Genomic DNA, 13,904 nt, shown 5'->3' on the forward strand with positions numbered 1-13,904 from the left:
CTTGCCTGGAGAATCCCAGGGACGGGGGAGCCTGGTGGGCTGCCGTCTATGGGGTCGCACAGGGTCGGACACAACTGAAGTGACAGCAGCGGCAGATGTATAGAAGAAAAATGTTTTGAGGATCAGCCAAAACGCTAATTGTGGTATTTCCACATGGTAGATTTAGCAGTAACTTAATTTTTACCAGTTTTCTAGATTGTCCAAATTCTCTCCAATGAAAATGTTTAATAATGAGAAAAATCTTTGCCTTCAGAAACATACTGATAGCAATTCAAAGAAATGAATAGGCCTCTGTGCTAAGTGTTCTACTTGAGTTGACTCAGATCATAAAAATATAAGGAGTTCAAAGGAGGGGGAGAGCCGAGGACACGCTAATCAAGGTTACAGCCGAGTCTCTCACATTTCTTCACAAACAGGCGAACTGTGCTACCTCTCATCCTGTTGTCTTCACTATCCCACCTCTGTGTTCACACTCTTTTTTCCCTGCCTTCACTCTCCCACATCTCTCATCTCGTCTCTAGTTCCATCCACGCCAAGAGACTTTGGAGAAAACACCAGTTCCTGGATAACCGATACCCCTTCCCTTCTGTTGCACTGTAGCTGCTTTTTCGTTTTACCTCTTGCTATGGTTGCTGATGTCTACTGCCTTATCTTCCTGCACAGCCTTAGAGCAGGAAGTTCCTGGAGGAACTTAGAGCTCCCGGAGGGCCGGAACCACATGTTACACGTTGTCATAAACTCAAGGACACAGAGCCAGCTCAGAGGGTACTCAATGCAATTAATCTCACAAATTAATACACACTCAAATTTTGACAGAAGTGAGGTTTCGAGAAAGAGGAGAAGGACCTTGAAATAGGAATTGGCAAGTTGGATGTGGGGAATTGTGAGCACACACCTTGGGGGTGGCCAGTGGTGTTCCTCACAGAGTAGAGGGAGATAATGTTGGAGACGAGGAATAGAGGAAGGTTTTTTTTTCATGAAGGGTCTTGAGTGGACCATGGATGTGGACCCTTCTGTAACAAGACATTTCACACTTTGAATCACCTGCAGTGTTTTCTGGAAATGGAAAGATTCAGGCCCCTGCCTTGCAAATCGTGACTCAGTGGTTGGGGAGAAGGGCTGAGCAGCTGCATCAGTGGTTGTGATCACAGGAGACCCTTCCGTCGGGGTCTGGGGCCACATGCAGGCAAGTGTGGCTCTATTTATTGGCAATGGGAGGAACAGTTGTGCTCATTCTGGCTCTGTTTTGCCCTAATCCTCTCTGGTGCTGGAGGACTAATCTCTAAATCAGGCACTGTGTTTAGACACAAGGTGAGGGGACTCCCAGATGTTTCGGCTTTATTCCTTGAACTGGCAGGTCTATCCTCTTAGGAGAGAATTTGGTCATGTTGAGTTTTTTTTTTCTCCCTTAATCTTTGTTTTGAGATATTTTGTCAACTCAGTGATGCTGGGGGAGATTTTGTCTTTTTAACCGAAAGTAAAATATCAGATGACCCTCTGAGGTAAATGTCCCCATTGTAGTTCCTGCAGAATTCTTACCATTGGTTTTCCCAAGACAGCTGTATATGACTCCCTGGACTCATCTGTGCACTTGGAACCTGCACAGACAGGACAAGACCTAGGTGGACAGGGCTTCTCAAGCTTTTTCCGGAAAGTGAGTCAGGTGCAAAAAGGAAAGGGAAGCTGGTGGAGAAACATATCGGGCAGCAGGAAAATTTGCTCTCGGTGAAGGTATTTGGGAACGTGATTAGAAGAAAATCGTTGGTCCTGAAAACAGCAACTCAGGGAATCTATTTGTAGGGGTTGGAAAGAGAGGCATTCACATCATTGAAATTCAAAAAGTATCTAAGGCATTCCTGCCCTACAGAAGGGGTTTCTGATTATTATTATTATTATTATTAAATATGTATATTTATCTGCGTTAAGGATTGAGTTCACCTTTGCAATCCTCACAATAACTCTTTGGTTTAGGGAATATTTTTATTCTCCCCACTATGTAGGCCAGGAAGTGGTGGTCAAGTCAATTAGACCTGCCCCAGTGCCTACAGCTAGGATTCCTTTCATGGAGATCAGAGGCGGGGGTTGGGGGGGTCGAAAAAGGGAAGAAATTAAGGAACCCTTTAACCAGGATTCAATGATCTGCGAACACTGATTTCCATTTGGATCTATAATGAGGGCCTTATCCGAAAGGACTGGTCAGAGGTCAGATTTGAAGTGTCCTGACTTCATCACGTTGGGTCCTGCCAGATTGAGTCTACCAAGAACCGGGAGAACAGGACAAGCTCAAAACTGCAACACTGTGGCCCCATATGGCAGAGTCCTCAGCCCTTCAGGACTGAGGTTTATTTTCAGCACTGTCTCTCATTTTTGAAGGCCCTTGCCTTCTGCTTCCCCCAGATACACCTCATGGAGGAATGGGTGTAGGGGAATGCATTGGGGGTTCAGGGGAAGAGAAGAAAAGCTCTCTCCTTCTGGGATCCTGGCCAAGTGCCCTCACTTGCCCTCTCAGGCTGATGTTTGGTTACTTGAACTCCTGATTTCCTATCAACAGTACCCCTCTTTCCCTTATTTATCAAAAACCTGGTTAAGTAAACTCCAGGCGCAGTGGAAGACACAACATAGGGATGGATGAAAGATACAGTTCTTGCCTCCCAAGGAGCTCCAAGTCAAGGGGGAAATCAGGCGGGTACGTAGCAGCAGGCAGCACCAAAACACCATGATGTGGGTCCTACAGGGACTCAGGAGGGAGCAGCTGGCCATGTGCAGGGAGCTCGGGCTCACAGGACAATGCCTTGGCTGGGTATGGAATGACAGAGGGTAAAATAGACACAAAGCGTGCTTTCTGCAGAAGGAACGGCGCCTGCTGAGGTGAGGAGCTTCAGGGGAGCAGACATGTTTGAGAATAGTAAGAAGTGAGATGCATCTGACTTATAAAAATATTTTTCATGTACAGAACCCTGGCTTGTTATCTTGGACATACCAGTTGTCTAACACATAGCGGCTACTCCCAATGCTGTTACTATGGGGCAGACATACAGCCAGCTGACCACAGGCCCTGAAGGTCATTTGGAGATTGGCCCTTTTGATCCTATTCCGTTTTTTTTTTTTTTTTTGTAGACAAAAGTAAGGGTCATTAAATATTTCTCTATGAGTTTCATAATTGCATTGGGGAGTTTCATGATTACATTTGCCTACTGGAAAGCTCGGGCTTCACAGCCAAGAATGACTTTTCAACAGCAAGCCTGGCACAGGAAGGCGGGTTGAGAGGCTCTACCGACCCTTCAGAAAAGGGCCATGAGAGCTGAGAGGCAGAGGGCAGGGAGAGGGGCGGGCGGATCTGAGGACACTCTAGGACGCTGAGTTCACCTGACTGTGTGGCTGACTGGATAGGGAGTGAAGGAGCGAAGTCAAGGACGACTCTCGGGCCCTTCAGAAGTCAGGGCTCCCATGACCTGAGCTGTGGAGGGCAAAGTGTCCTGTTCTTGGGAGAGCCTTGCCTTGAGTAAGCAGCAGAGACACGCGCCCTGTGTGCACAGCCTCTCCCGGCCGCAATGCTGTGTATACACGTAAGAGCTCTTTGACACTCTCCACACCCCGGGTTTCAGCGAGACCACCCACAGGAGCCCTGGGCAAGCAGGCAGGGAGGCAGGGTTCGCAGGATGCAGAGGCCCCCGGTGGCGGCGTGTTTATGGTCTGGCCTGCTCGGGGCTGCATCTGAGTGCCGCCTCCGTCTGCCCTGTGCCCCCACGGCACCCGGACGGACGTCCTCTCCAGGCCACCCCCGGCCTCCCCCTCAGAGCGTGCGGGGTCACCACCGCCTCCCCCTCAGAGCGGGAGGGGGTACGGGGACGACGGAGCGGGAGAGTGAGGGTGATTCTGCGCCTCCGATGATGGCCTGACCTGAGTCCTCTGGCCGGTGCCTTCCCGAGTGGACGCTGAGAGCCCACTTGAGGATGGAGACCGGTTAGCTCTGAGAGCTCACAGTGTACCCTCTGAGAGAGCATGACTGACGATTCGGAGAGCACGGCTCCACGGAGCCCTGATGAAGCAGCCTGAGGCCTCGTCTTCTGCAGGGGAAGCCCAGGGCCCTGGGCTCCGCCTGGCACGCAGGGGCACCACATAGACGCCTGCGAGCAGGAGCCGAAAAAAGATGGGCGTGGGAAGGAGGGCGGGTGTTTTATTCTTGGAGCCCTTTGGGGAGAGGGGAGTCCAAGAGGGAGGCGAGTGGGAAGCCCCGGGAGATGGGTCTGCCTGTGTCTGGATTATAACAGCACTCGGAGTTGTAGAGAGCTTGGAGAAAAGCTAAGTCCAATTCCTTCATTCCACAGGGGTCACAAGTGACTAATCAAGGAAGCTAGGACACAAACCCAGGCTTTCTGACTCCTGTGCCCTTAGACTCCAAGGACTCTGTCTCCTACCCAGACGCAGGAAGTAGAGAGATGAGCAAAAATCTGGGTGATTTTTTTCAGAGTCAGTGTTCAACCCAAATAACAGGCTTGTGATGCCTTGAAGAAAATGATTTTCCTTTAATATCTGACTCGTAGTCCTCTGCCTTCTGGACCTAGTTTCTCTGCTGGGAATCATTTAGAGGATATTCATAATCAGAGGACAAAGCAAAAAAGTGTAAAAGGTGAGGCGTTTCTCTCAGCCATTCATATTAATATATATGAATATATATTATATAATATATGTGTATCAGTTCAGTTCAGTTCAGGTGCTCAGTCGTGTCCCACTCTTTGCAACCCCATGAACCGCAGCATGCCAGGCCTCCCTGTCCATCACCACCTCCCAGAGTTTACTCAAACCCATGTCCATTGAGTCGGTGATGCCATCCAACCATCTCATCCTCTGTCGTCCCCTTCTCCTCCTGTCCTCAATCTTTCCCAGCATCAGGGTGTTTTCCAATGAGTCAGCTCTTCCCATCAGGTGGCCAAAGTATTGCAGTTTCAGCTTCAGCATCAGTCCTTCCAATGAACACCCAAATATATGTGTATATTATATATTATATAATATATGTGTATAAGTGAAGTGAAGTTGCTCAGTCGTGTCCAACTCTTTGCAACCCCATGGACTGTAGCCTACCAGGATCCTCCATCCATGGGATTTTCCAGGAAAGAGTATTGGAGTGGGTTGCCATTTCATTCTCCAGGGGATCTTCCTGACCCAGGGATTGAACCCGGGTCTCCCGCATTGTAGGCAGACACTTTACCAACTGAGCCACCAGGGAAGTCCTAATATATGTGTATAGTATATATTGTATAATATATGTGTATAGTATGTATTATATAATATATGTGTATAGTATAATATAATATATGTGCATATTATATGTTTTGTACATTTAATTATTTATGTTATATAACATATATAACAGTATATATTAATATATTTATAACATATAATATATTAATGTATAATAATTATATAGTTTATATTATATATAATATATTAAGTATATATTATATAACTAATATATAATACATGAATATACTTAGTTTCTCCTCACCAGGAGGAATTTCCCTGTCAAATGTCAGGGTCCCAAGCAGGTCAGGAACTCTCCACATCATTCCACCTCCATGAACCACATTCATATCAGCATTTATCTTTCAGGGGTTCCTTTCCTCAGAGGTAACTGTCACTGTGGAAAGAAAGTGATTACTGATATCTTCCAAGATTTTCATAATGAAAAATGATACCTTAATGCAATAACTTTCAAAAATTTTAAAACTAAAAGTTTTTTTCAAAGATCAAAATATGAAAAGCAACAGAGGAGTAATATTAAAATATTAAATGCATACCCAAACTCCCAAGTCCAAATTTTTAAGTTGAAAGGTATGTGCTTTTCCTGAATTACATTGTGCTTATTTAAGTGTATAAATATACAGTTTGAACATTTAGAACTAGTCCAAAACTTGCTACTGAAAGAACAAAGAAGTACTCTCTTTTGCTACTTGACTTTCTGTCTTAATGAAGTATCCAAATGTTTCAAGTTCAGATCATATAAGCCTGTATCATCTTTTTAGTGACCTCCTACATTTCATTGTATGGAAGCAGGATAATTTAGGAGGATGGACTTTTAGGCTGTTTCCAGTTTTTTCCACTCTTACAAATTATTTTTGACATTCAAAGGTAAAGCATCTTTTCTATAAATGCTCTTGCATGAAGCTCCTAAACTTCTCAGAGGAATAAAAAAACAAACAGTCCCTCTGGTTAAAGCTGATGAGACTGGTGGCCTAGAGGGGTTGGTGAGCCTTGTCCCCTCTGATGGGTCCTGGGAAATGTTCAAGGGAACCTCGAGGGGTCCTGGGAATTCAGTTTGAAAAGTTTGCTCTAATTATTTACTTTGGCAATGGTACTTATTTACATTTAAAAATAAGTTTTCTAAAGAATGAATTGCTAATGGTAGAATAGGAGGCAATACATCAAGCTATTGCTGCAGATGACTTTGAGTGATGGAGCCTTTCCTTATGGTTTTCTTCAATCAAATTATCCACTAGACAGATTGACCCAGATAATTCTCCAATTCCCAATTTCAAACTACATTAGGGACACTCAGTTCACCAGTGGGGGACCAAATGGGAAGAACCTCAAGCTGGAAATCGGGACTGCAGGGTTCATACATTTGCCTCTTCATGCTTTGATTTCAAGCCTCTATTTGAAGGTGTGTGAAATGGCCAGAAGATCCTTGCCCCTCTACTGCTTAATGTAGCAAATATAGATGAACTTCTTGGTATTCTAGCCCCTGGTATACAGATATAAAAGAGGGGATTCCAATTTTCTTTTTTTATCCTTTGAATAACATGAATTTAAGGAAGAAAGTTAATTTGGAGACAAAAAGATGCTGAATTACACTTTATATATATATAAAGTGTATATATATATATATATATATATATATCAAGTTCTTAGGAGGATGTTTAGGCATAGTTCTTAGATTCATGAGCATGGTTGTAGTTGGAGCAACAGAATTTGGAATCATAATGCAGTCAATACGTAAATGAATAAATGAATGAAGAGAGCAAGAGACAAACAGCATCAAATCAAAACAGTCACTATTTTCCTTCAGCATAGAAAAACTTTTGCTGTTTGATTCATTTTTTTCCCTGAAACCTACTCTACCCTCTCCTGGGTGGCTTGATTTCCCTACTAGTCAGAAGGATGGAAGGGAGGGGGACTTGCCTTGTTTCCTGAGGCTCAGACTCCTAGCCCCATTGTTGTGTTGACTGAATCCTTGGACCTGAATCTTCCTTTATTAACTTTCTGGGTGACTTGGTTCCTCTAGTCTTAGGGGCTGCTTTGCTGTTGTCTGTCTTCCTACATTTGAGTTTCTTCAGGAGTGGTCTTCAAACCATCACACGTGAATCATCTAAAGAACTTGTGCAAGTGAACCAGTTTGCTGTTCACCTTAAACTAACATAACATAATAAATCAACCATAGTCCAATGTAAAATAAAAATTAAAAAAAAAGAACATGTTATAAAGATCCTGTTCCAGACTGCATGATTCAAAAACTGTAGACGATGACAGGGAATCTCCATTTATAGTTAGCACATCATGTAATTCTTACACACATTAGAATTTAAGAACGGCTATCCTCTACAATCAGGGATGGAAACCCTTGTCTATTTCTCACACCCGACTTTTCATCATCCCCTGGCTGACTTTCTGTCTACCTGGCTGCTTATTTATCTCCACGTACAGCCCGACGCTTGCTGGCTGTTGCCATAGTTTCTGTGTACACATTGCTGTCCACTGCACTCGACTTCCTGCTAAGACTCGTAGCTGAATGTACCCTCTCACCTGAGGCCAGTTGCACCTCAGGTACCTGGTTCTTTTAGCTGCTAACCTATTCAGTTCACTTATTTCCAACCCCGCTGCTTTCGGACTTAAAAACAAAAAACATAATACTACAGTCAATATGTGTTAAGTGACTATTGGGTGTCATTATCTCATGTAATCAACCCACCACACTAAATAGATATTATTATTTTGCTGCATTTGAACGTATCCTCAGAAGAATTAGCGTGACTGCAGATTTGCTCCAAGATGTGACATGCTCATTTCTTTCTTGCCATATTCCCCTAACTGGTCATATCTGAATCCCATCCATTTCTTCATATCCAGAAATTCAGCTTAAAATTGATTTGTGACTAGCTCAATAAAACTGTTTTTGAAGGTTTTTTGTTTCATTTTTTGTAAATGGATAACCAGTGCTGGTCTGGGGAAGAGGCTGGTGTCTGTGAAATCTGAAATTAATTATGGACAATGATGTATCCATGTCAGGATGTGGCGCAAACCCAAGCAAACAGGTCAGGAGGCAGGCAGTAGGCAATGGGAAAGTGTCCTGGGTTGTAGGGCTTTGAGCTCTGCCCCAGAATTCAGGAAGCCAGTCCTATGGATGGAAATAGAGGTCCCAGACAGTGCAGATTCTCGCTTTTAGAGGAATTGAGTTAGCCAAATGTTACTCTGGATAAGAGCTTGCACCCTGGAGTATAGTTATCAGAACGGTAGTTCTTGGTTATGGAGCTTCAGAAATAAGCTTAAGTGATCAGACTTTAGGTTCAAGGATAGAGCCAAACTGGCACCAGGATTACTGAATGGGGAACCGTGGCCTGAAGTCTGGAATTCCTGAAATCTCTACAAAAATCAGCATCTGAAGGGTTGTGGGGTGAAGGTGGGGGGTGATTGATAGCAGCCTCAGCTATGGGGTCGAGCACGAATATGGCTTCAAAGACCAGGACCCAGGAAGCCTAACTCAGAAACTTTGCAGTTGCAGCCAAGCAGGATCCTTTGTGTTTTGGAAAAACCCACAGCAATTTCTTGACTTGCTCAGATTTAAAACCAAAATCAATTTGTATTAGATTAGCTGTATGTCAATGTAGGCCAGGCTTTCAGGCTCCACCAGTTTTAGGTAAATTGAATTGGCAATTCAGTATCCTTTTCAGGTCTGAGGGTCACGCAGCTGACTCCAGGAAAAACAAAAAACACAAACAGAAAAACACACAGATTAGACAGGCAGGCAGTGGAGCCAGGGGGCCGTGGCTTCAGAGATACAGACTGGTGGCTCCCTCAGGGGGCGTCCCCAGAGGCCATTCTGTCCAGCCATGTGCTTCCAGAAAAGACAGGCTCAGAGAGGTCCAGGCAGTTGTGAGTTTAAACTGTGTTTACAATTTTCACAGGAAGAGTGCTGCGTCTGGATGCTGATTCAGAAACTTCTTGATATAATAACTATTGTCAACCCTTCCCGAGCGCTTTCACTCGTGCAGTAGAGCTCTGTGCTCTGTTACAGATGCTGCTTCCCATGAACACTGCTCATGAAGTGACCGGTGTCACAGAAGGGGAAAGCGAGGTCCGAGAGGATGACCTTAGAACTCAAGGTTACCCTGCTGGTAAGAGGTGAAGCAGAATTTGAGAGCAGTGTTTTTAAGGCCAACCGTTTATCCACCCTACAGTGAAATTTGGAGATGGAAGCCTCATCTCCTATTGTATCCTTTGTAGAGACTCTTTTTTTTCTTGCCCTAAATCTACCTTTTCTTTTCTCATCCCATTATTGCTGAAATCTGGGTGGTTTTCTATTTGGTTGGTTTTCTTTCTTTCTTTTTTTTTGGTCCAGGAAATAGTATATTTTACTCAGTGTAAGATAATTTTAACTACGACAAGTAAGTATTTCCTACACAGAATCTCTTAAACCATTGCTGCATCACAACCCTGAACACAGAGAAAACCAACTGAGCTAACTGGAGGCCTTTGAGCAGAAATGTCCGTATAGTAACAAGAACATGGGTACATGATCCAGTGTCTCTCTGGTTTCTTTTAGCCTGTCTCAAATGCATGGGGAGGCAGGAATGCAGCCTCCAGGGAGTGCAGAGCCCTCTCCTCCCCACACAATTGACTGTGGGCCCATCACCCATCTACAGGGTCTCTGCCTTTCTCATCAATTATTATTTCTCAGGCACCCACTGGGTGCTCAGCACATCAGAGAAAAAGACGAATTGACTCTGCTGTCAACCATCACCCTGCAAAGAGCCAAATAATTTTGATGTTCTTCAAACATATTATAATTAAAAAATTACATGCTGGGAGAAAAATTATAAGCATTTAATCAGAAGAGAGGGTCAAGCTGATGCAATTAGGGAGGGGAGATGTGCTGGCTTTTATCGACTGAGCCAATTTCATCACTTTCCTGGTGAAAGCAATTGGATTTGAGGCTAAGACGTTTCCATCAAGTTATTTTTGAATTGAGGAAATATAATTTCATTGTGTTTGTTCAGGAGTGTCTTTGACCTCAGTGCTACTCTCCGAGGCCAGTCTCCTTTAACTATCCACCGACATGGCCATAGCTTGCTTCTCACAGTGGATCTCAGGGCTATTATGGCCTAATACATAAATGCATTTTGAAAAACAGCTAGCCCCAGCAAAAACATCAACTGAAGGATAGGAGAAAGCTCCTAGATGGCAACTATTGAAGTATTTGCCAGAAAGGGAACCTGTTGGTAAGCTAAAGTGCTTTTAAGAGAGTTGAATCATTCACCGAATCAGAAAATTGCCCAGGTCTTAAAGAGAGAGACCGTGGAAAACCAAAAACAAGCAAGCAAACAAAAACCACACACACACACACACACACACACACAAAATTGAAAAAAAGAAGCAAATGTGAATTTCCTTACGGCCCTCTTTAACATATCTCAGGCTGGCTGTATAGCTACTGCTTTCTTTTCTCTGGCTCAAGCCAAATTCCCTTTCCACAAGTCACTGAGATGGAGAGAAACTTATTTTCTGTTCTCCTTGGTGGAGGAAGTCCAGCTCCTCTCCCTGAACAAGGAAGGCTGAGTAGGAGTGGGAAGTGACCTTCTGACTACCCTGGCAGGAAGAGGCGCCTTCAGGCCCCCTATCAGGACTAGGTAGCTGCTGGGGAGGAAGATACCTTGGAATGGGAGCTTGAGAGACTTGAGTTCTGCTCATCAACAATTGTCCTCATTCCGAAAATTTGGAATTATATGTAAGAGTAATTCTTCAGTAACGACAATACTGATCCCTCTTGATTTTGTAATGCTTCATGATGTCAAGAACTCTTTCATCTACACTATCTTATTTGAACCTTATCAAAATTGTGTGAAGTGGTTAGACACAAACTATTGTGTGTATATGTATGTGTGTATGTATATATATATATATATATATTCTAACTTTAAAAAAATAGAAAAGTGATAGGTATTACTTATTACTATGTAAGAGGTGGGAAAAAAGGAGGCTTGGGGTAGTAAGTGATTTGCTGATAGTCACACCAGCAGATGAGAAGAGCTAAAGCACAAATCAGACCCAACTGCTCTTTTCAAAACCCTGAAGTATTTTTAGAGGATAATATCTGCCCTAAATTACCCTTGTGACACTCAAATAAAATAATGCTTTTGAAAATGCTTTCGAGAATGAAAACTCGCCATATAGTTTTAAGTTCCTACAGTTTCTGATGGGTATGTGAATGTTCTATTTCCCAAGTACATGGGTTCAGCAGGAACCAGTGGCATAAATTCACAGCTCCAGGAGGCATCCTGTGCTCTTTTCTGAAAGCAAATACTGAGGACAAGGCCTCATCCAAGACAAATGCAGAGAGAGAAAAATGCAATAAAAATGACAAATAGATATTGGGCAAACACAGAAAGTAAACATGGCAAGAAAGCAAATTGCTACTGCCCTCCTCTTAAAGGAGATGAAATGCTGAACGGCCACCAAAAAGGGGAGGCTGGAAGGATGAAGGTAGTCACCAGAGATGAGGACGGAGTCTCTGGCAGCAGTCCAGATCTGTACAGCAGGTCACACAACACTTAGAGATGGTGAGATGAAGGTGTTGACAGCTGATGGCAACCTCTCCAAGGAATATGTTTGACAGTGCAGAGAGGCCTGGCCCAAGAATAAACATCAGAGGAACACAGGTAGCCTGGGCATCTGGCTGTTGGTGTAGAGGTGATTTTAATGTGTGTATGTATGACTTACTGCTCAACCCGTTAATTTATCCATCCAGCTATTCCTATCTCTTCATTCACTCCTCATTGCCTTCTATCCTGAGCGTTGGTCCTGGGGATACAAAGGAGAAAGACAGAGGTCCCTGTCCTCTAGAAGCTCATAGGGTAGTGACGGTGAAAAAGAGGTAAACAAGTGATCAATCCACGTTCAGGTGCTGTCGGACAGAGAAGGGCCAGGTGCAATCGAGGCTCAGATGAAGGTCACCAAAGCCAGGCTTGAGGATAGCAGGGCAGAGGAGAGGAAAGGGATGGAGGAAGAAAAAGCCCCCATGAGGAGCACAGATTATGTATCGGTTACTTGTAGCATCTAGGAGTTGCTTTCTGAATCACTCCAACTAGGACCCAAGAATACAAATCGGGAAGTTTTTCCAACTCAGATTATACTGATGGCCTTTCAGTTCAGTTCAGCTCAGTTCAGTCACTCAGTCATGTCCAACTCTTTGAGACCCCATGGACCACAGCATGCCAGGCCTCCCTATCCATCACCAACTCCCGGAGTTTACTAAAACTCACGTCCATTGAGTTGGTGATGCCATCCAACTTTCTCATCTTCTGCCATCGCCTTGTCCTCCTGCCTTCAATCTTTCACAGCATCAGGGTCTTTTCCAATAAGTCAGTTCTTTGCATCAGGTGGCCAAAGTATTGGAGTTTCAGCTTTAGTATCAGTCCTTCCAATGAATACTCACGACTGATTTCCTTTAGAATGGACTGGTTGGATCTCCTTGCAGTCCAAGGGACTCTCAAGAGTCTTCTCCAACACCACAGTTCAAAAGCATCAATTCTTCGGTGCTCGGCTTTGTTTGTAGTCCAACTCTCATATCAGTACATGACTACTGGAAAACCATAGCTTGGACAAGATGGGCCTTTGTTGGAAAAGTAATGTCTCTGCTTTTGAATATGCTATCTAGGTTGGTCATAACTTTTTTTCCAAGGAGCAAGCATATTTTAATTTCATGGCTGAAATCACCATCTGCAATGATTTTGGAGCCCCCAAAAATAAAGTCTGACACTGTTTCCACTGTTTCCCCATCTATTTGCCATGCAGTGATGGGCCCAGATGCCACGATCTTAGTTTTCTGAATGTTGAGTTTTAAGCCAACTCTTTCACTCTCCTGTTTCACTTTCATCAAGAGGCTCTATGGTTCTTTTTTGCTTTCTGCCATAAGGGTGGTGTCATCTGCATATCTGAGGTTGTTGATATTTCTCCTGGCAATCTTGATTCCAGCTTGTGCTTCATCCAGCCTGGCATTTCACATGATGTACTCTGCATATAAGTTAAATAAGAAGGGTAGCAATACACAGCCTCGACGTACTCCTTTCCTGGTTTGGAACCAGCCTGTTGTTTCATGTCCAGTTCTAACTGCTGCTTCTTCCTGACCTGCATACAGATTTCTGAGGAGGCAGGTCAGGTGATCTGGTATTCCCATCTCTTTCAGAATTTTCCAGCTTTTTGTGATTCATACAAAGCTTTTGGACATAATCAATAAAGCAGAAGTAGATGATTTTCTGGAACTCTCTTGCTTTTTAATGATCCAATGGATGTTGGCAATTTGATCTCTGGTTCTTCTGCCTTTTCTAAATCCAGCTTGAACATCTGGAAGTTCACGGTTCATGTATTGTTGAAGCCTGGCTTGGAGAATTTTGAGCATCATTTTGCTAGTGTGTGAGATGAGTACAATTGTGTGGTAGTTTGAGCATTCTTTGGCATTGCTTTTCTTTGGGATTGGAATGATAACTGACTTTTTCCAGTTCTGTGGCCACTGCTGAGTTTTCCAAATTTGCTGGCATATTGAGTGCAGCACTTTCATAGCATCATCTTGTAGGATTTGAAATAGCTCAACTGGAATTCCATCACCTCCACTAGCTTTATTCATAGTGATGCTT

This window comes from Bubalus bubalis, chromosome 5 (assembly GCF_019923935.1).
Source record: "Bubalus bubalis isolate 160015118507 breed Murrah chromosome 5, NDDB_SH_1, whole genome shotgun sequence".
In the NCBI taxonomy this organism is placed as follows: Eukaryota; Metazoa; Chordata; class Mammalia; order Artiodactyla; family Bovidae; genus Bubalus; species Bubalus bubalis.